This window comes from Ranitomeya imitator, chromosome 3 (genome assembly GCF_032444005.1).
Source record: "Ranitomeya imitator isolate aRanImi1 chromosome 3, aRanImi1.pri, whole genome shotgun sequence".
Taxonomy (NCBI): Eukaryota; Metazoa; Chordata; class Amphibia; order Anura; family Dendrobatidae; genus Ranitomeya; species Ranitomeya imitator.
In genome coordinates this window covers 200742852-200764668 of record NC_091284.1, presented here as the reverse complement: position 1 = coordinate 200764668, position 21817 = coordinate 200742852, and positions in this window count along the sequence as shown.

The following is a 21817-nucleotide window of genomic DNA, read 5'->3' as shown; positions in this document are numbered from 1 at the left end:
TGGTTCAGTACACAGGTGTAGCGATGGACATTAGAAGTCTGTCTTCATTTGTGGATCAGCTCTCGGCAAGAGTACAAAAGATTCAAGACACTATTGATCAGAAATCTATGTTAGAACCAAGAATTCCTATTCCTGATTTGTTTTTTGGAGATAGAACTAAGTTTCTGAGTTTCAAAAATAATTGTAAATTATTTCTGGCCTTGAAACCTCGCTCCTCTGGTGATCCAGTTCAACAGGTTTTGATTGTTATTTCTTTTTTGCGCAGCGACCCTCAGGACTGGGCATTTTCTCTTGCGTCAGGAGATCCTGCATTGAGTAATATCGATGCATTTTTTCCTGGCGCTCGGATTGCTGTACGATGAACCTAATTCAGTGGATCAGGCAGAGAAAAATTTGCTGGCTCTTTGCCAGGGTCAGGATGAGATAGAGGTATATTGTCAGAAATTTAGAAAGTGGTCCGTGCTCACTCAATGGAATGAATCTGCGCTGGCAGCTATGTTCAGAAAGGGTCTCTCTGAAGCCCTTAAGGATGTCATGGTGGGATTTCCTATGCCTGCTGGTTTGAATGAGTCTATGTCTTTGGCCATTCAGATCGGTCGACGCTTGCGTGAGCGTAAATCTGTGCACCATTTGGCGGTATTACCTGAGCTTAAACCTGACCCTATGCAGTGCGATAGGACTTTGACCAGAGTTGAACGGCAAGGACACAGATGTCTGAATGGGCTGTGTTTCTGCTGTGGTGATTCCACTCATGCTATCTCTGATTGTCCTAAGCGCACTAAGCGGTTCGCTAGGTCTGCCACCATTGGTACGGTACAGTCAAAATTTCTTCTGTCCGTTACCTTAATCTGTTCTTTGTCATCGTATTCTGTCATGGCATTTGTGGATTCAGGCGCTGCCCTGAATTTGATGGACTTGGAGTATGCTAAGCATTGTGGGTTTCTCTTAGAGCCCTTGCAGTGTCCTATTCCATTGAGAGGAATTGATGCTACACCTTTGGCCAAGAATAAGCCTCAGTACTGGACCCAGCTGACCATGTGCATGGCTCCTGCACATCAGGAGGTTATTCGCTTTCTGGTGTTGCATAATCTGCATGATGTGGTCGTGTTGGGGTTGCCATGGCTACAAGCCCACAATCCAGTATTAGATTGGAAATCCATGTCGGTGTCCAGCTGGGGTTGTCAGGGGGCACATAGTGATGTTCCATTTCTGTCAATTTCGTCATCCACCCCTTCTGAGGTTCCAGAGTTCTTGTCTGATTACCGGGATGTATTTGATGAGCCCAAGTCCGATGCCCTACCTCCGCATAGGGATTGTGATTGTGCTATCAATTTGATTCCTGGTAGTAAATTCCCAAAAGGTCGACTGTTTAATTTATCCGTGCCTGAGCACGCTGCTATGCACAGTTATGTGAAGGAATCCCTGGAGAAGGGGCATATTCGCCCGTCATCGTCACCATTAGGAGCAGGGTTCTTTTTTGTAGCCAAGAAGGATGGTTCGCTGAGACCTTGTATAGATTACCGCCTTCTTAATAAGATCACGGTTAAATTTCAGTACCCCTTGCCATTGTTATCTGATTTGTTTGCTCGGATTAAGGGGGCTAGTTGGTTCACCAAGATAGATCTTCGTGGTGCGTATAATCTGGTGCGAATCAGGCGAGGAGATGAATGGAAAACTGCATTTAATACGCCCGAGGGTCATTTTGAGTATCTAGTGATGCCATACGGACTTGCCAATGCTCCATCAGTGTTTCAGTCCTTTATGCATGACATCTTCTGAGAGCACCTGGATAAATTCCTGATTGTGTACTTGGATGACATTTTGGTCTTCTCGGATGATTGGGAGTCTCATGTGACGCAGGTCAGAACAGTTTTTCAGGTCCTGCGTGCTAATTCTTTGTTTGTGAAGGGATCAAAGTGTCTCTTTGGTGTGCAGAAGGTTTCATTTTTGGGGTTCATCTTTTCCCCTTCTACTATCGAGATGGATCCTGTTAAGGTCCAAGCCATCCATGATTGGACTCAGCCGACATCTCTGAAAAGTCTGCAAAAGTTCCTGGGCTTTACTAATTTTTATCGTCGCTTCATCTGTAATTTTTCTAGTATTGCCAAACCATTGACCGATTTGACCAAGAAGGGTGCTGATTTGGTCAATTGGTCTTCTGCTGCTGTGGAAGCTTTTCAAGAGTTGAAGCGTCGTTTTTCTTCTGCCCCTGTGTTGTGTCAACCAGATGTTTCTCTTCCGTTCCAGGTCGAGGTTGATGCTTCTGAGATTGGAGCACGGGCTGTTTTGTCGCAGAGAGGTTCTGATTGCTCAGTGATGAAACCATGCGCTTTTTTTTCCAGGAAGTTTTCGCCTGCTGAGCGAAATTATGATGTGGGCAACCGAGAGTTGCTGGCCATGAAGTGGGCATTTGAGGAGTGGCGTCATTGGCTTGAAGGAGCTAAGCATCGCGTGGTGGTATTGACTGATCATAAGAAGTTGACTTATCTTGAGTCTGCTAAGCGGTTTAATCCTAGACAGGCTCGTTGGTCGCTGTTTTTTGCCCGTTTTGAATTTGTGATTTCGTACCTTCCGGGCTCTAAAAATGTGAAGGCGGATGCTCTGTCTAGGAGTTTTGTGCCCGACTCTCCGGGTTTGTCTGAGCCGGCGGGTATCCTCAAGGAAGGAGTAATTGTGTCTGCCATCTCCCCTGATTTGCGGCAGGTGCTGCAAAAATTTCAGGCTAATAAACCTGATCGTTGTCCAGCGGACAGACTGTTTGTCCCTGATAGGTGGACCAATAAAGTTATCTCTGAGGTTCATTGTTCGGTTTTGCCTGGTCATCCTGGAATCTTTGGTACCAGAGAGTTAGTGGCTAGATCCTTTTGGTGGCCGTCTCTGTCGCGGGATGTGCGTGCTTTTGTGCAGTCCTGTGGGATTTGTGCTCGGGCTAAGCCCTGCTGTTCTCGTGCCAGTGGGTTGCTTTTGCCCTTGCCGGTCCCGAAGAGGCCTTGGACACATATCTCTATGGATTTTATTTCTGATCTTCCCGTTTCTCAAAAGATGTCAGTCATTTGGGTGGTCTGTGATCGCTTTTCAAAGATGGTCCATCTGGTACCCTTGTCTAAATTGCCTTCCTCCTCTGATTTGGTGCCATTGTTCTTCCAGCATGTGGTTCGTTTACATGGCATTCCAGAGAATATCGTTTCTGACAGAGGTTCCCAGTTTGTTTCAAGGTTTTGGCGAGCCTTTTGTGGTAGGATGGGCATTGACTTGTCTTTTTCCTCGGCTTTCCATCCTCAGACTAATGGCCAGACCGAACGAACCAATCAGACCTTGGAAACATATCTGAGATGCTTTGTTTCTGCCGATCAGGATGACTGGGTGTCCTTTTTGCCTTTGGCTGAGTTCGCCCCTAATAATCGGGCCAGCTCGGCTACCTTGGTTTCGCCATTTTTCTGCAATTCTGGGTTCCATCCTCGTTTCTCTTCAGGACAGGTTGAGTCTTCGGACTGTCCTGTGTGGATACTGTGGTGGACAGGTTGCAGCAGATTTGGACTCATGTAGTGGACAATTTGACCTTGTCCCAGGAGAAGACTCAACGTTTCGCTAATCGCAGACGCCGTGTGGGTCCCCGACTTCGTGTTGGGGATCTGGTTTGGTTATGTTCTCGTCATATTCCTATGAAGGTTTCCTCTCCTAAGTTTAAACCTCGTTTCATTGGTCCGTATAGGATTTCTGAGGTTCTTAATCCTGTGTCTTTTCGTCTGACCCTTCCAGATTCTTTTTCCATACATAACGTATTCCATAGGTCATTGTTGCGGAGATACGTGGCACCTATGGTTCCATCTGTGGATCCTCCTGCCCCGGTTTTGGTGGAGGGGGAATTGGAGTATATTGTGGAGAAGATTTTGGATTCTCGTGTTTCTAGACGGAAACTCCAGTATCTGGTTAAATGGAAGGGTTATGCTCAGGAAGATAATTCCTGGGTTTTTGCCTCTGATGTCCATGCTCCCGATCTTGTTCGTGCCTTTCATGTGGCTCATCCTGGTCGGCCTGGGGGCTCTGGTGAGGGTTCGGTGACCCCTCCTCAAGGGGGGGTACTGTTGTGAATTCTGTGGCAGAGCTCCCTCCTGTGGTCACAAGTGGTACTTCGGCTGATTCTCTCTGTGAGCTTCTGTTGGTGGAGGGAAGTGGTACTGCGGCTTCTGAGTTTCCTCCCTCAGGTGATCTGGTGAGGTCGTTAGGTGCTTCTCTACTTAACTCCACCTAATGCTTTGATCCTGGCTTCCTGTCAATGTTCCAGTGTTGGACTTGCTTTTCCCTGGATTATTCCTGTGGCCTGCTGCTCTGCATAGCTAAGTTCTTCTTTGCTATTTGTTTGCTATTTTTTCTGTCCAGCTTGTCTAATTTGTTGCTGGAAGCTCTGGGACGCAGAGGGTGTACCTCCGTGTCGTTAGTTCGGTACGGAGGGTCTTTTTGCCCCCTTTGCGTGGTTTTCTTTAGGGTTTTGTGTAGACCGCAAAATTGCCTTTTCTATCCTCGCTCTGTTAAGAAAGTCGGGCCTCACTTTGCTGAATCTATTTCATCTCTACGTTTGTCTGTTCATCTTAACTCACAGTCATTATATGTGGGGGGCTGCCTTTTCCTTTGGAATATTTCTCTGAGGCAAGGTAGGCTTATTTTCTATCTTCAGGCTAGTTAGTTTCTCAGGCTGTGCCGAGTTGCATAGTTAGGCGCAATCCACGGCTGCCTCTAGTGTTGTTTGGAGAGGATTAGGGATTGCGGTCTGCAGAGTTCCCACGTCTCAGAGCTCGTTCTATGATTTGGGGTTATTGTCAGATCACTGTATGTGCTCTGACCGCTATGTCCATTGTGGTACTGAATTGCCTTTCATAACAGATATCCCAAAAATATCGGATATCGCCGATACCGATACCCGATACCGATGCAAGTCAATGGGACACAAATATCGGAATTAAAATAAGCCCTTTCTGTCCTTGACATCCTGTTCCGGAGGGGGGGAAGAGTGTGGGCAGTGCGTGGGGAGAAACTAAGTGACTGTGTGGGACCATGGGGGGTCTGTGCAGGCCTGCCTGGGGTCTGTACGGGTCTCTCGGGGGTCTGTGTGGCTGGCTGGGGGTCTGTGCGGCCAGCCGGGGGTCTGTGCGGCCTGCCAGGGGTCTGTACGGGCCTCTCGGGGGACTGTGCGGCCTGCCGGTGATCTGTACGGGCCTCTCGGGGGGTCTGTGCGTCCTGCCGGGGGTCTGTACGGGCATCTCTGGTGTCTGTGCGGCCTGCCGGGGGTCTTTTTGGTGTGCAGGCATCGTCCATTGAGACTACAAGCCCCATTGGGCATTGCCTGCTACAATGGCAGTGATTGACACATTAGCCAATGATGGGACAGTAGTAGTCCCATCATCCGGCTAATGTGTTGAATGTATAAAAAAAACATACATACTACATACATACTACATACATACATACAACATACATACATACATACAGCATGCATACAACATACTACATACATACTACATATACTGTATACATACTACATACATACTACATACATACTACATACAACATACATACATACTGCATACATACTACAGTACATACATACATACTACATACATACTACATACATACTGCATACATACATACTGTGTCTTATTGACGTTTCTCCGTTATTAACCCGGCTTAATGCCACCTTACAATAGCATGGTGACATTAACCCCTTATTACCCCATGTCCCACTGCTACACAGGAGTGTGAAAAGAGGGGCTAAGTGCCGGAATTGGCGCATCTTACAGATTCACCATTTCTGGGGCGGCTGCGGACTGGTATTTGTAGCCAGGGGGGCCAATATCCATGGCCCCTCTCTAGGCTATGAATATCAGCCTGCAGCTGTCTGCATAGCCTTTCTGGCTATAAAATATAGGGGGACCCCACGTCATTTTTTGGGGGGTCCCCCTATTTTAATAGCTAGTAAAGTCTACGCATACAGCTGTGGGCTAATATTCATAGCAGGCTACAAATATTGGCCCCCGGCCGTCAGCTTTCCCCCTCTGGCGCCGAAAATTGTGCTGTAGCCCATGCCGTTTTTTCCATTTTTAACCCCTTAAGCCCCGAGGGTGGTTTGCACGTTAATGACCGGGCCAAATTTTTACAATTCTGACCACTGTCCCTTTATGAGGTTATAACTCTGGAACGCTTCAACGGACCTTGGCGATTCTGACATTGTTTTCTCGTGACATATTGTACTTCATGTGAGTGGTAAAATTTATTCGATATAACTTGCGTTTATTTGTGAAAAAAACGGAAATTTGGCAAAAATTTTGAAAATTTCGCAATTTTCCAACTTTGAATTTTTATACCCTTAAATCACAGAGATATGTCATGCAAAATACTTAATAAGTAGCATTTCCCACATGTCTACTTTACATCAGCACAATTTTGGAACCAACATTTTTTTTTGTTAGGGAGTTATAAGGGTTAAAAGTTGACCAGCAATTTCTCATTTTTGCAACACCATTTTTTTTTTAGGGACCACATCTCATTTGAAGTCATTTTGAGGGGTCTATATGATAGAAAATACCCAAGTGTGACACCATTCTAAAAACTGCACCCCTCAAGGTGCTCAAAACCACATTCAAGAAGTTTATTAACCCTTCAGGTGTTTTACAGGAATTTTTGGAATGTTTAAATAAAAATAAACATTTAACTTTTTTTCACACAAAATTTATTTCAGCTCCAATTTGTTTTATTTTACCAAGGGTAACATGAGAAAATGGATCCCAAAAGTTGTTGTACAATTAGTCCTGAGTACATTGATACCCCATATGTGGGGATAAACCACTGTTTGGGCGCATGGCAGAGCTCGGAAGGAAAGGAGCGCCATTTGACTTTTCAATGCAAAATTGACTGGAATTGAGATGGGACGCCATGTTGCGTTTGGAGAGCCCCTGATGTGCCTAAACATTGAAACCCCCCACAAGTGACACCATTTTGGAAAGTAGACCCCTTAAGGAACTTATCTAGATGTGTGGTGAGCACTTTGACCCACCAAGTGCTTCATAGAAGTTTATAATGCAGAGCCGTAAAAATAAAAAATCATATTTTTTCACAAAAATGATCATTTTGCCCCCAATTTTTTATTTTCCCAAGGGTAAGAGAAGAAATTAGACCACTAAAGTTGTTGTGCAATTTGTCCTGAGTACGCTGATACCCCATATGTGGGGATAAATGTTGTGAATTCTGTGGCAGAGCTCCCTCCTGTGGTCACAAGTGGTACTTCGGCTGGTTCTCTCTGTGAGCTTCCGTTGGTGGAGGAAAGTGGTACTGCGGCTTCTGAGTTTCCTTCCTCAGGTGATGTGGTGAAGTCGTTAGGTGCTGCTCTCTTTAACTCCACCTAGTGCTTTGATCCTGGCCTCCAGTCAATGTTCTAGTTTTGGACCTGTTTCCTCCTGGATCGTTCCTGTGGCCTGCTGCTCTGCATAGCTAAGTTCCTCTTTGCTATTTGTTTGCTGTTTTTTTTCTGTCCAGCTTGTCAATTTGTTTTTTTCTGCTTGCTGGAAGCTCTGGGACGCAGAGGGTGTACCTCCGTGCCGTTAGTTCGGTACGGAGGGTCTTTTTGCCCCCTTTGCGTGGTTTTTGTAGGGTTTTGTGTTGACCGCAAAGTTACCTTTCCTATCCTCGCTCTGTTCAGAAAGTTGGGCCTCACTTTGCTAAATCTATTTCATCTCTACGTTTGTCTTTTCATCTTAACTCACAGTCATTATATGTGGGTGCTGCCTTTTCCTTTGGGGTATTTCTCTGAGGCAAGGTAGGCTTATTTTCTATCTTCAGGCTAGCTAGTTTCTCAGGCCGTGCCGAGTTGCATAGGGAGCGTTAGGCGCAATCCACGGCTGCCTTTAGTGTGGTTGGAGAAGATTAGGGATTGCAGTCAACAGAGTTCCCACGTCTCAGAGCTCGTTCTTGTTTTTTGGGTTATTGCCAGGTCACTGTATGTGTGCTGACCTCTATGTCCATTGTGGTACTGAATTACCTTTCATAACAGTACTGGAGGACCAAAGTACTAATGATTCCCAATAGAGGGAGAAAAGAAGTTCTGAGACCATTTTTTTTTCTTTGCACTGTGTTTTGCCTTTTTTCCCCTAGACATTTGGGTGGTTCAGGACACAGGTGTAGCAATGGACATTAAAGGTCTGTCTTCATGTGTGGATCAGCTCACGGCAAGAGTACAAAGTATTCAAGACTTTGTGGTTCAGAATTCTATGTTAGAACCGAGAATTCCTATTCCTGATTTGTTTTTTGGAGATAGAACTAAATTTCTGAGTTTCAAAAATAATTGTAAACTATTTCTGGCTTTGAAACCTCGCTCCTCTGGTGACCCAGTTCAACAAGTTTGGATCGTTATTTCTTTTTTGCGTGGCGACCCTCAGGACTGGGCATTTTCTCTTGCGTCAGGAGATCCTGCATTAAGTAATATCGATGCATTTTTCCTGGCGCTCGGATTGCTGTACGATGAGCCTAATTCTGTGGATCAGGCAGAGAAGAATTTGCTGGCTCTGTGTCAGGGTCAGGATGAAATAGAGGTATATTGTCAGAAATTTAGAAAGTGGTCCGTACTCACTCAGTGGAATGAAGGTGCGCTCGCAGCTATTTTCAGAAAAGGTCTCTCTGAAGCCCTTAAGGATGTCATGGTGGGATTTCCTATGCCTGCTGGTTTGAATGAGTCTATGTCTTTGGCCATTCAGATCGGTCGACGCTTGCGCGAGCGTAAATCTGTGCACCATTTGGCGGTATTACCTGAGCTTAAACCTGAGCCTATGCAGTGCGATAGGACTTTGACCAGAGTTGAACGGCAAGAACACAGACGTCTGAATGGGCTGTGTTTCTACTGTGGTGATTCCACTCATGCTATCTCTGATTGTCCTAAGCGCACTAAGCGGTTCGCTAGGTCTGCCACCATTGGTACGGTACAGTCAAAATTTCTTCTGTCTGTTACCTTGATCTGCTCTTTGTCATCGTATTCTGTCATGGCATTTGTGGACTCAGGCGCTGCTCTGAATTTGATGGACTTGGAGTATGCTAGGCATTGTGGGTTTTTCTTGGAGCCCTTGCAGTGTCCTATTCCATTGAGAGGAATTGATGCTACGCCTTTTGCCAAGAATAAGCCTCAGTACTGGACCCAGCTGACCATGTGCATGGCTCCTGCACATCAGGAGGTTATTCGCTTTCTGGTGTTGCATAATCTGCATGATGTGGTCGTGTTGGGGTTGCCATGGCTACAAGTCCATAATCCAGTATTAGATTGGAAATCCATGTCTGTGTCCAGCTGGGGTTGTCAGGGGGTACATGGTGATGTCCCATTTCTGACTATTTCGTCATCCACCCCTTCTGAGGTTCCTGAGTTTTTGTTTGATTACCGGGATTTATTTGATGAGCCCAAGTCCGATACCCTACCTCCGCATAGGGATTGTGATTGTGCTATCGATTTGATTCCTGGTAGTAAATTCCCAAAAGGTCGACTGTTTAATTTATCTGTGCCTGAGCACGCCGCTATGCGGAGTTATGTGAAGGAGTCTTTGGAGAAGGGGCATATTTGCCCGTCATCGTCGCCATTAGGAGCAGGGTTCTTTTTTGTAGCCAAGAAGGATGGTTCACTGAGACCTTGTATAGATTACCGCCTTCTAAATAAGATCACGGTTAAATTTCAGTACCCCTTGCCATTGTTATCTGATTTGTTTGCTCAGATTAAGGGGGCTAGTTGGTTCACCAGGATAGATCTTCGTGGTGCGTATAATCTTGTGCGTATTAAGCGAGGCGATGAGTGGAAAACTGCATTTAATACGCCCGAGGGCCATTTTGAGTATCTAGTAATGCCATTCGGACTTGCCAATGCTCCATCAGTGTTTCAGTCCTTTATGCATGACATCTTCCGAGAGTACCTGGATAAATTCCTGATTGTGTACTTGGATGACATTTTGATCTTCTCGGATGATTGGGAGTCTCATGTGAAGCAGGTCAGAACGGTGTTTCAGGTCCTGCGTGCTAATTCTTTGTTTGTGAAGGGATCAAAGTGTCTCTTTGGTGTTCAGAAGGTTTCATTTTTGAGGTTCATCTTTTCCCCTTCTACTATCGAGATGGACCCTGTTAAGGTCCAAGCCATCCATAATTGGACTCAGCCGACATCTCTGAAAAGTCTGCAAAAGTTCCTGGGCTTTGCTAATTTTTATCGTCGCTTCATCTGCAATTTTTCTAGTATTGCTAAACCATTGACCGATTTGACCAAGAAAGGTGCTGATTTGGTCAATTGGTCTTCTGCTGCGGTGGAAGCTATTCAAGAGTTGAAGCGTCGTTTTTCTTCTGCCCCTGTGTTGTGTCAACCAGATGTTTCGCTTCCGTTCCAGGTTGAGGTTGATGCTTCAGAGATTGGAGCAGGGGCTGTTTCGTTGCAGAGAAGTTCTGATTGCTCGGTGATGAAACCATGCGCCTTCTTTTCCAGGAAGTTTTCGCCTGCTGAGCGAAATTATGATGTGGGCAATCGAGAGTTGCTGGCCATGAAGTGGGCATTCGAGGAGTGGCGTCATTGGCTTGAAGGAGCTAAGCATCGCGTGGTGGTCTTGACTGATCATAAGAACTTGACTTATCTCGAGTCCGCCAAGCGGTTGAATCCTAGACAAGCTCGTTGGTCGTTGTTTTTTGCCTGTTTTGACTTTGTGATTTCATACCTTCCGGGCTCTAAAAATGTGAAGGCGGATGCTCTGTCTAGGAGTTTTGTGCCCGACTCTCCGGGTGTATCTGAGCCGGCGGGTATCCTCAAAGAGGGAGTAATTGTGTCTGCCATCTCCCCTGATTTGCGGCGGGTGCTGCAAAAATTTCAGGCTAATAAACCTGATCGTTGCCCAGCGGAGAAACTGTTTGTCCCTGATAGGTGGACGAATAAAGTTATCTCTGAGGTTCATTGTTCGGTGTTGGCTTGTCATCCTGGAATCTTTGGTACCAGAGAGTTAGTGGCTAGATCCTTTGGGTGGCCATCTCTGTCGCGGGATGTGCGTACTTTTGTGCAGTCCTGTGGGATTTGTGCTCGGGCTAAGCCCTGCTGTTCTCGTGCCAGTGGGTTGCTTTTGCCCTTGCCGGTCCCGAAGAGGCCTTGGACACATATCTCTATGGATTTTATTTCTGATCTTCCCGTCTGTCAAAAGATGTCAGTCATTTGGGTGGTCTGTGATCGCTTCTCTAAGATGGTCCATTTGGTACCCTTGTCTAAATTGCCTTCCTCCTCTGATTTGGTGCCATTGTTTTTCCAGCATGTGGTTCATTTACATGGCATTCCAGAGAATATCGTTTCTGACAGAGGTTCCCAGTTTGTTTCGAGGTTTTGGCGAGCCTTTTGTGGTAGGATGGGCATTGACTTGTCTTTTTCCTCGGCTTTCCATCCTCAGACTAATGGCCAGACCGAACGAACCAATCAGACCTTGGAAACATATCTGAGATGCTTTGTTTCTGCTGATCAGGATGACTGGGTGTCCTTTTTGCCTTTGGCTGAGTTCGCCCTTAATAATCGGGCCAGCTCGGCTACCTTGGTTTCACGGTTTTTCTGCAACTCTGGATTCCATCCTCATTTCTCTTCAGGGCAGGTTGAGTCTTCAGACTGTCCTAGTGTGGATACTGTGGTGGACAGGTTGCAGCAGATTTGGACTCATGTAGTGGACAATTTGACTTTGTCCCAGGAGAAGGCTCAACGTTTCGCTAATCGCAGACGCTGTGTGGGTCCCCGACTTCGGGTTGGGGACTTGGTTTGGTTATCTTCTCGTCATATTCCTATGAAGGTTTCCTCTCCTAAGTTTAAACCTCGTTTCATTGGTGTGTATAGGATTTCTGAGGTTCTTAATCCTGTGTCTTTTCGTCTGACCTTTCCAGATTCTTTTTCCATACATAACGTATTCCATAGGTCATTGTTGCGGAGATACGTGGCACCTATGGTTCCATCTGTTGATCCTCCTGCCCCGGTTTTGGTGGAGGGGGAGTTGGAGTATATTGTGGAGAAGATTTTGGATTCTCGTGTTTCAAGGCGGAAACTCCAGTATCTGGTTAAGTGGAAGGGTTATGCTCAGGAAGATAATTCCTGGGTCTTTGCCTCTGATGTCCATGCTCCCGATCTTGTTCGTGCCTTTCATATGGCTCATCCTGGTCATCCTGGGAGCTCTGGTGAGGGTTCGGTGATCCCTCCTCAAGGGGTGGGTACTGTTGTGAATTCTGTGGCAGAGCTCCCTCCTGTGGTCACAAGTGGTACTTCGGCTGGTTCTCTCTGTGAGCTTCCGTTGGTAGAGGAAAGTGGTACTGCGGCTTCTGAGTTTCCTTCCTCAGGTGATGTGGTGAAGTCGTTAGGTGCTGCTCTATTTAACTCCACCTAGTGCTTTGATCCTGGCCTCCAGTCAATGTTCTAGTTTTGGACCTGTTTCCTCCTGGATCGTTCCTGTGGCCTGCTGCTCTGCATAGCTAAGTTCCTCTTTGCTATTTGTTTGCTGTTTTTTTTCTGTCCAGCTTGTCAATTTGTTTTTTTCTGCTTGCTGGAAGCTCTGGGACGCAGAGGGTGTACCTCCGTGCCGTTAGTTCGGTATGGAGGGTCTTTTTGCCCCCTTTGCGTGGTTTTTGTAGGGTTTTGTGTTGACCGCAAAGTTACCTTTCCTATCCTCGCTCTGTTCAGAAAGTTGGGCCTCACTTTGCTAAATCTATTTCATCTCTACGTTTGTCTTTTCATCTTAACTCACAGTCATTATATGTGGGGGCTACCTTTTCCTTTGGGGTATTTCTCTGAGGCAAGGTAGGCTTATTTTCTATCTTCAGGCTAGCTAGTTTCTCAGGCCGTGCCGAGTTGCATAGGGAGCGTTAGGCGCAATCCACGGCTGCCTTTAGTGTGGTTGGAGAGGATTAGGGATTGCGGTCAACAGAGTTCCCACGTCTCAGAGCTCGTTCTTGTTTTTTGGGTTATTGCCAGGTCACTGTATGTGCGCTGACCTCTATGTCCATTGTGGTACTGAATTACCTTTCATAACAGATAAACCACTGTTTGGGCGCATGGCAGAGCTCGGAAGGAAAGGAGCGCCATTTGACTTTTCAATGCAAAATTGACTGGAATTGAGATGGGACGCCATGTTGCGTTTGGAGAGCCCCTGATGTGCCTAAACATTGAAACCCCCCCACAAGTGACACCATTTTGGAAAGTAGACCCCTTAAGGAACTTATCTAGATGTGTGGTGAGCACTTTGACCCACCAAGTGCTTCATAGAAGTTTATAATGCAGAGCCGTAAAAATAAAAAATCATATTTTTTCACAAAAATAATCTTTTTGCCCCCAATTTTTTATTTTCCCAAGGGTAAGAGAAGAAATTAGACCACAAAAGTTGTTGTGCAATTTATCCTGAGTACGCTGATACCCCATATGTGGGTGTAAACCATTGTTTTTGTGCATGGCAGAGCTCGGAAGGGAAGGAGTGCCATTTGACTTTTCAATGCAAAATTGACTGGAATTGAGATGGGATGCCATGTTGCGTTTGGAGAGCCCGTGATGTGCCTAAACATTGAAACCACCCAAAAGTGACACCATTTTGGAAAGTAGACCCCCTAAGGAACTTATCTAGATGTGTTTTGAGAGCTTTGAGCCCCCAAGTGTTTCACTACAGTTTATAACGCAAAGCCGTGAAAATAAAAATTCTTTTTTTTTTCACAAAAATGATTTTTTAGTCCCCAGTTTTGTATTTTCACAAGGGTATCAGGATAAATTGGACCCCAAAAATTGTTGTCCAATTTGTCCTGAGTACGCTGATACCCCATATGTGGGGGGGAAGCACTGTTTGGGCGCATGGCAGAGCTCGGAAGGGAAGGAGCGCCATTTGGAATACAGACTTAGATGGATTGGTCTGCAGGCGTCACGTTGCATTTGCAGAGCCCCTGATGTACCCAAACAGTAGAAACCCCCCACAAGTGACCCCATATTGGAAACTAGACCCCCCAAGGAACTTATCTAGATGTGTTGTGAGAACTTTGAACCCCCAAGTTTTTCACTACAGTTTATAACGCAGAGCCGTGAAAATAAAAATTCTTTTTTTTTTTCACAAAAATGATTTTTTAGTCCCCAGTTTTGTATTTTCACAAGGGTAACAGGATAAATTGGACCCCAAAAGTTGTTGTCCAATTTGTCCTGAGTACGCTGATACCCCACATGTGGGGGGGAAGCACTGTTTGGGCGCATGGCAGAGCTCGGAAGGGAAGGAGCGCCATTTGGAATACAGACTTAGATGGATTGGTCTGCAGGCGTCACGTTGCATTTGCAGAGCCCCTGATGTACCCAAACAGTACAAACCCCCCACAAGTGACCCCATATTGGAAACTAGACCTCCCAAGGAACCTATCTAGATGTGTTGTGAGAACTTTGAACCCCCAAGTGTTTCACTGCAGTTTACAACGCAGAGCCGCAAAAATAAAAAAAATCTTATTTTTCCCACAAAAATGATTTTTAGCCCCCCACATTTTTATTTTCCCAAGGATAACAAGAGAACTTGGACCCCAAAAGTTGTTGTCCAATTCGTGCTGAGTACGCTGATACCCCATATGTTGGGGTAAACCCCTATTTGGGCGCACCGAAGAGCTCGGAAAGGAAGGAGCACTGTTTTACTTTTTCAACGCAGAATTGGCTGGAATTGAGATCGGACGCCATGTCGCGTTTGGAGAGCCCCTGATGTGCCTGAACAGTGGAAACTCCCCAATTCTACCTGAAACCCTAACCCTAACACACCCCTAACCCTAATCCCAACGGTAACCCTAATCACACCCCTAACCCTGACACACCCCTAATTCTAATCCCAACCCTAATCCCAACCGTAAATATAATCCAAACCCTAACCCTAACTTTAGCCCCAACCCTAACCCTAACTTTAGCCCCAACCCTAACCCTAACTTTAGCTCCAACCCTAACCCCAAGCCTAACCCTAGCCCCAACCCTAACCCTAGCCCTAACCCTAGCCGTAGCCCTAACCCTAGCCCCAACCCTAACCCCAACCCTAGCCCCAACCATAGCCCCAACCCTAGCCCTAACCCTAGCCCTAACCCTAGCCCCAACCCCAACCCTAGCCCCAACCCTAGCCCCAACCCTAGCCCTAACCCTAGTCCCAACCCTAGCCCCAACCCTAGCCCTAACCCTAGCCCTAACCCTAGCCCTAACCCTAGCCCTGATTGGAAAATGATGGAAATAAATACATTTTTTTAATTTTATTATTTTTCCCTAACTAAGGGGGTGATGAAGGGGGGTTTGATTTACTTTTATAGCGTTTTTTATATCGGATTTTTATGATTGGCAGCCGTCACACACTAAAATACGCTTTTTTTATAGCAAAAAAGTTTTTGCGTCTCCACATTTTGAGACCTATAATTTTTCCATATTTTGGTCCACAGAGTCATGTGAGGTCTTGTTTTTTGCGGGACATGTTGACGTTTTTATTGGTAACATTTTTGGACACGTGACAGTTTTTGATCACTTTTTATTCCGATTTTTGTGAGGCAGAATGACCAAAACCAGCTATTCGTGAATTTCTTTTGGGGGAGGCGTTTATACCGTTCCGCGTTTGGTAAAGTGGATGAAGAAGTTTTATTCCTCGGGTCAGTACGATTACAGCGATACCTCATTTATATCATTTTTTTATGTTTTGGCGCTTTTATACGATAAAAGCTATTTTACAGAAAAAATAATTATTTTGGCATCGCATTATTCTCAGGACTATAACTTTTTTATTTTTTTGCTTATTATGCTTTTTGGCGGCTCGTTTTTTGCGGGACAAGATGACGTTTTCAGCGGTATCATGGTTATTTATATCCGTCTTTTCGATCGCGTGTTATTCTACTTTTTGTTCGGCGGTGTGATAATAAAGCGTTGTTTTTTGGCTCGTTTTTTTTTTTTTCTTACGGTGTTCACTGAAGGGGTTAACTAGTGGGACAGTTTTATAGGTCGGATCGTTACGGACTCGGCGATACTAAATATGTGTACATTTATTGTTTTTTTAGATAAAGAAATGTATTTATGGAAATAATATTTTTTTTATTTATTTATTTATTTAGTAATTTTTTTATTTTTTTTTTTACACATGTGGAAATTTTTTTTTTTACTTTTTTACTTTGCCCAGGGGGGACATCACAGATCGCCGATCTTACAGTTTGCACAGCACTCTGTAAGATCGGCGATCTCATTTATCGCTGCAGCGTTACCAAGTGCCTGCAGGTGACCCGGAAGTGCTCCCTGCAGGACCCGGATGCAGCCCCGCGGCCATTTTGGATCCGGGGACTGCAGGGAGAAGATGCTCGGTACACGGTGAGTACATCACCGTGTACCGATCGTCTCAGGGAAGCCCGCAGGGAGCCCCTCTCCTTGCGCGATGCTTCCCTGTACCGTCGGCACATCGCGATCATGTTTAATCGCCGTGTGCCGGGGGTTAATGTGCCGGGAGCGGTCCGTGACCACTCCTGGCACATAGTGCCGGATGTCAGCTGCGATAGACAGCTGACACCCGGCCGCGATCGGCCGCGCTCCCCCCGTGAGCGCCGCCGATTGCATATGACGTACTATCCCGTCACTGGGAATTAAGTCCCAGGGCACCTCGACGGGATAGTACGTCATATGGGATTAAGGGGTTAAAAAAAAAAATTAAACGCTCATTAAGGCCTCTTTGATACTTGCGTCGGTACGGGTCTGTCGCTATGCGTCGGGCCGATGTACCGACGCACGTTGTGAAATTTGTGCATGACGTGAACAGCGGATGCAGTTTTTCAACGCATCCACTGCCCATTCTGAAGTCCAGGGAGGAGGGGGCGGAGTTTCAGCCGCGCATGCATGGTAGAAAATGGCAGACAAAAAAGTTCACTTGAACATTTTTTCGTGCCAACGGTCCACGACGGATCCGTTGCACGACGAACGCGACGTGTGGCCATCCATCGCAATCCATCGCTAATACAAGTCTATGGGTAAAAAACGCATCCTGCGAGCACATTTGCAGGATTTTTTTTCCACCAAATCCTTTTTTTTTTTCATAGAGTTGTATTAGCGCCGGATTGCGCCTGATGGCCACACGTTTCATCCTTTTTTTGCCAGATCCGTCGAAAAAGCTGTTTCCGCCAGACAGAAAACACATACAGAGGAACGGTTTATCTGTCCAGCGAAAAAACGCACAGTGATGGATCCAGAACTGAACGGAACTGTGCACTCAACCTCTCCCTTAATAAGATATGTGTTCAATAGTGTTGAGCATTCCGATACCGTAAGTATCGGGTATCGGACGATATTTGCGGTATCGGAATTCCGATCCCGAGTTCCGATATTTTTGCGATATCGGGAATCAGGATCGGGATGAATATTTATGTGTAAAATAAAGAATAAAAATAAAAAATATGAATATACTCACCCTCGGACGCGCCCTGGTTGTAACCGCTGCAACCGGCAGTCTCCGTTCCTAAGAATGAGCGAGTGAAGGACCTGCGATGACATCACGGCTTGTGATTGGTCACGTGAGCAGTCACATGAGCGGTCACGCGACCAATCACATCATCGAAGGTCCTTCCTTCACCCGCTCATTCTTAGGAACAGAGGCTACCGGTTACACCGCTAAGGTCCAGGGTCCACCGGAGGGGTGAGTATATCAATATTTTTTATTTTTATTCTTTATTTTTTACATGAATATGGATCCCAGGGCCTGAAGGAGAGTTTCCTCTCCTTCAGACCCTGGGAACCATTCCAGGATACATTCCGATATTTGTGTCCCATTGACTTGTATTGGTATCGGGTATCGATATCGGCCGATACAATCCGATACCGATACTTTCAAATATCGGACAGTATTCCTCAACACTAGTGTTCAACCAATGCAAATAGTCATCCCACCTCTGCACTGCACAGCCATAGCTCAATGCAATCAGGCAGTGTTTAAATGAATATGCCTTGGAGATCACAGCCACAAAGCTCAAGAGTTGTGGCCAGGTGTCCATGCCAAATTAGAGCAATGGTTGTCTCCACTAAACCTGGAGCCAAGGATGGCTATGTGCGATAACAGTGCAAACCAGTTGGAGGCCCTAGGCCGTGTCAACCTCACACACGTGCCTTGCATGGCTCATGCCCTCAACCTGGTGGTACAGCAATTTTTATGACACTCTCCCATCCTGCATGAGCTGCTGAAGAAAGCACAGTCGCTGTGTGCTCATTTCCGATGATCACACCCTGCAGGTCATCGACTTGCATCATTTCAGAGGTCTTTCAGCCTACCTTTTAACCGTTTGATTAGCAATGTTCCGACATGGTGGAATTCCACTCTGCACAGGTTGCAGCGACTGTGGCAGCAGCGACGAGCTCTTGTATAGTGTGTCCTTTTGCAAAGTCTGTGCAAACGCAGTTTGGACGTGCTGCAAATCACAATTGCGGAGGGGGCACAGGTGAAGGACCTCTACACCCTTCTGCTCAGTTTTGAAATGGCTACTTTGATGGTTAGCTGTCATCATCAGCATCACTATTCCATTATCTACATGTTGGAGCCTACTTTGAATATTCTGCATGAGGAAGTAAGGTCCCAGAGGAAGAGTTGGAAGCAAAGTAGGATGCAGAAGGGATAATAATATCTCAAATTTCCGGACTGTGGTCGCACAGTCGGGTGCCATGGGAGGGAGGCTTACAGCGATTAAGCAGGATCATGGTACCAGACAAACTGAAAATGCAGGAGCCAAGGAACAAATTGAAGAGTATGAGGTGATGAACGAACAACAGTCTGGAGATGAAGAGGATAATGATACAATCTCTGTTTCCGTGGTTGGTGGGAGGGGACGGAGGAAGCAAGCTTGAGTATTACCCCACCCCCAACACAGCAAGTACAGTGTGTATCTCAGTTGCAGACATCCAATCTCAGGAACGTCAAGGAGTATTCACCAAAATATTAGCAGCAGTGTATGTGGCATAAGCAATTTCTTTGAGTCGTTTAACACATTTTTTAGACCAGCCCATGCACCAGCAGAACAGAGTACAATTCTATCACGTTGCGAATGACTGGAGAGGATGGTGAAGGAGTATCTGAAGCTCAATATGAATGCCATCAATTGGGGTTTGACCCTTTTGCATTTTGGTCTTCAAAAATGGAAGAGTGGCCTGAGCTTGCCTGTCGTGCCTTGGAGGTTTTGTCATGTCTGGCAGCCACTGTTCTCTTAGAATGAGCCTTCAGTGCTGTTGGTAGTGTCCTGACAGATATGTGGATCTGGTTGTCACCTCAAAGTGTTAACCACTTAACTTTCATGAAAATGAACAATGATTTTTGAACCCCAATCACAGATTGGGCAGACTAGGCGATAGTGTCATTTTGAGTGTCATGTATTGATCTTACATTATTGCAGTCTGTGGCATATTTGCTGCTACTAAAGCTGCTGATGTTACAAACAATTTTTTGAAATGAGGAGACTCCAAGTTGGGTCCACATCTGGTAGGTTTTCTATGGTGGAAGATGTGTCAGAGGCCTATTATAATATTTCTACTCTGTGGAAATTTTTGCCTCTTTAGTTGTGCTTGACAATTATTTTTTGAAATGTGGAAACTGCAAAAGGGGTCTCTATCAGGTGGGTTGCCCATATTAGTAGGTATCCTAGACAGGCAGGCCTACACTTACTTTCAGTCAATTACCTGTGTTACTTTCCTTACATTTTTCTAGCATTATTAGTCAATAAAACTGATGTTTGTGCCATTTGAGTGTTGCCTAAAAAAAAAAATTGGATGTGTTTCATGGGTTTGAGGTCTCCCAGCTAAGAAGGTTTACACCGCTCCCTTAACCACCAGGTCCTCATTAAAACTTAAATTCCAAGTTGCAAATACTGGGCCAAAGCCTGATACCTCATGCATGGCCATTTTCCGACTGCTTGTGTGCCATTATAACAGGTTCTACTGTGGATTAATTGATCAATCAACTACCTGTGTATTTTTACTATTTAATATCAATAGTAGTCTACAAAATTGATGTTTGTGCCATCTGAGTGTGGCTGTAATTACAAAAAATTGGAGATGTTGGTGCATGAGGTGTGAAGGTCCCAGCTAAGAAGGCTTACACTGCTCCCTTAAGCACCAGATCCTCATTAAAATTTAAATTCCAATCTGTAAATGCTGTGCCACATCCTGGTATCTCATGCATGGCACTTGGCTGACTGCTTGTGTGCCATTATAACAGGTTCTCCTGTGGGTCAATTGATCATTCAACTACCTGTGTTACTATTCTTACATTTTTCTATCAATAGTGGTCTATAAAACTGATTTTTTTGCAATCTGAGTGTGGCTGAAATAATAAAAAAGAATTGGAGGAGTTTCATGAGGTGTGAGGTCTTCCAGCTAAGAAGGCTTACACTACTTACTTACGCACCAGAGCCTTACTAAAAACTTCAATTCCAAGCTGCAAATTCTGGGCCAGAGCCTGGTACCTCATGCATGGCCCTTGTCTGACTCCTTGTGTGCCATTATAACAAGTTGGCTGACAGCTGCTCTGCCACTTGCAAATTTCATCTGTGGGTCAATTGCTGCCACTTTTCATGGTATCTGCCTCTAATTTTAGCTGTTTGGGAAGCTTTTTGTCACCCTTTAAGTTGTTGGCTATGCATTTGTGTTTGTCTCACATTGAATCTAATGGGGTTCGTATACGTTTGTCGAACCGTTCAGCAAACTGTTCGGTGAACAGCGGTCCATTCGGTAATCTAAACGAAACCGAACCTTGAAAGGTTCGCTCATTTCTACTTGTAGTTGGGCTTCCGATCGTATCTTTCCACTCAAACTGCCCTGACTAAAGTAATCAACAACTTACTAACTTACTAACTGCCTAACCCAAGCGACACTACTTTGTCCTCCTCCTGGACCTAACATCTGCCTTCAACACAGTAGACCATTCCCTTTTACTACAGACTCTCATATTTTAGCATCACAGACTTGGCCCTATCTTGTATCTCCTCATACCTAACAGGCAAGTCATTCAGTGTCTCAACTCACACACCACCTCCTCATCTCCCCCCTATCTGTCAGTGTCCCTCAAGGTTGAGTTTTAGGACCCTTGCTATTATGCATATGCATCTTCTGCCTGGGACAGCTCATGAAGTCTAACAGCTTTCAGTATCACCTCTATGCTGAAGACACACAGATCTACCTCTCTGGACCTGATATCATCTCCTTACTAACCATAATCCCAGAATGTCAATCCTCTATTTCATCTTTCTTCTCTGCTAGATTTCTAAAACTTAACATGGATAAGACCGAATTCTTTGTCTTACCATCATCTCATCTGATGTATGCTTCATAATCAATGGCTTGACTCTGATCTCTCTTTCAAATCTAAGATCCAAGCCCTTTCCCTTGTTGTCAATCCTTGCAATGGCTCCCCAATGCACAGAGACTCCTGTTCAAAACCTACCTTTGGCATACAAAGCAATCCAAAACCTGTCTCCTCCATCTGTGACCTTGTCTCCTGGTACTTACTTGCACACAATCTCCAATCGTCACAAGATCTCTTTCTCTACTCCCATTTTATCTTTTCTTCCCACAGTTGCATACTAGATTTCTCATGTAGAAACCCTCTACTCTGGAACTGTGTACCCCAACATACCATACTCTCGCCTACCATGGAAACCTTCACAAGGAAACTGAATAAATACATCTTCCGATACGCCTACAATCTACACTAACCATCGCTCCACCATACTGCTGCACAATCAGCTCTACGCTCACCTAGTATATCCTCACTCATAGGCAGAGTCCACTTTCCTGCAGTAGCAGTCGGTG